Raw genomic sequence first — 857 nt, forward strand, 5'->3', positions numbered from 1 at the left:
ATAATCAAATATATTCATTGAATTTTTTTCTCTAGCAAATGAACGTAGACATAAAGAAATGTCGCACGCTCCCAAAAAAGAGATAATTACCCCGAAGGAATTTGTAAATCGCAAGTACTAGTTTATAGAAGCCCCTTTCCAAAATCAAAATTTAGAATCCCTCAAACTTTATGAAAATGAATTCCACTTTCTTTGTTGCAGTTGTGACAACAATTGAAGAAATTTATCACAGTTATAATTATTCTTAGTATGTACGTATACATTATATATCTCCCGTTTAAATATTTTATATTATATATATTTATATTATATCTTCTGTTTAAATATTTTATACATATAGTTTAACTCTAACGTTCTAGTTTACTACAGGTTAACCTATAATATATAACACCTAAGTATATTATTCTTGTAATAAACAACGAAACTATTGCCTAGCGGTGAATTGAGCGTTCATAGAGAAGTACATGTATTCGAATTTAAATATAACGGAACTAATCTACCGCTTTACAATGTAAAAAGAAGAAAATTAGAAGGAAAAAAATCAAAATCTAAAATTGCAGAATAATAATATTATTTTCGAATAGAAGAATAGACGCTCGGTTGACTGTCGCAGCCTTCTTTGTCTTATCCGAGATTCAAAAACGGTAACTCATCGCAGAGCACAGTTGCCTCCGAGCACTCGTCACGTTAAGACATTCTATTCCACTGTCTCAAACGCAGATCCAATACTGAATCTTATTCTATCTTGTATACTGTTTCTTGCGCTAATCTACAAGTAATCTTCAATTCTAGTTTGTCGTAGATCTGAAAGGTAATTAATTATTATTATTATTATGCATATTCAAGGCTTATATATA

At 29.9% G+C, this 857-nt stretch overlaps 1 protein-coding gene across 1 annotated transcript in view; it reads left to right on the plus strand.

The window, feature by feature from the left end:
* Positions 1-678: 678 nt before the first annotated feature.
* LOC108692194 (saccharopine dehydrogenase-like oxidoreductase) overlaps positions 679-857 on the plus strand; it is a 30,501-nt gene continuing 30,322 nt past the window's right edge. The window contains exon 1 of the mRNA XM_018200353.1: positions 679-811. The gene's annotated coding sequence lies outside the window, so the exon portion shown is untranslated. The remainder of the gene's footprint in view (positions 812-857) is intronic.

Source organism: Atta colombica, unplaced genomic scaffold, assembly GCF_001594045.1.
Source record: "Atta colombica isolate Treedump-2 unplaced genomic scaffold, Acol1.0 scaffold65, whole genome shotgun sequence".
Lineage (NCBI taxonomy): Eukaryota > Metazoa > Arthropoda > Insecta > Hymenoptera > Formicidae > Atta > Atta colombica.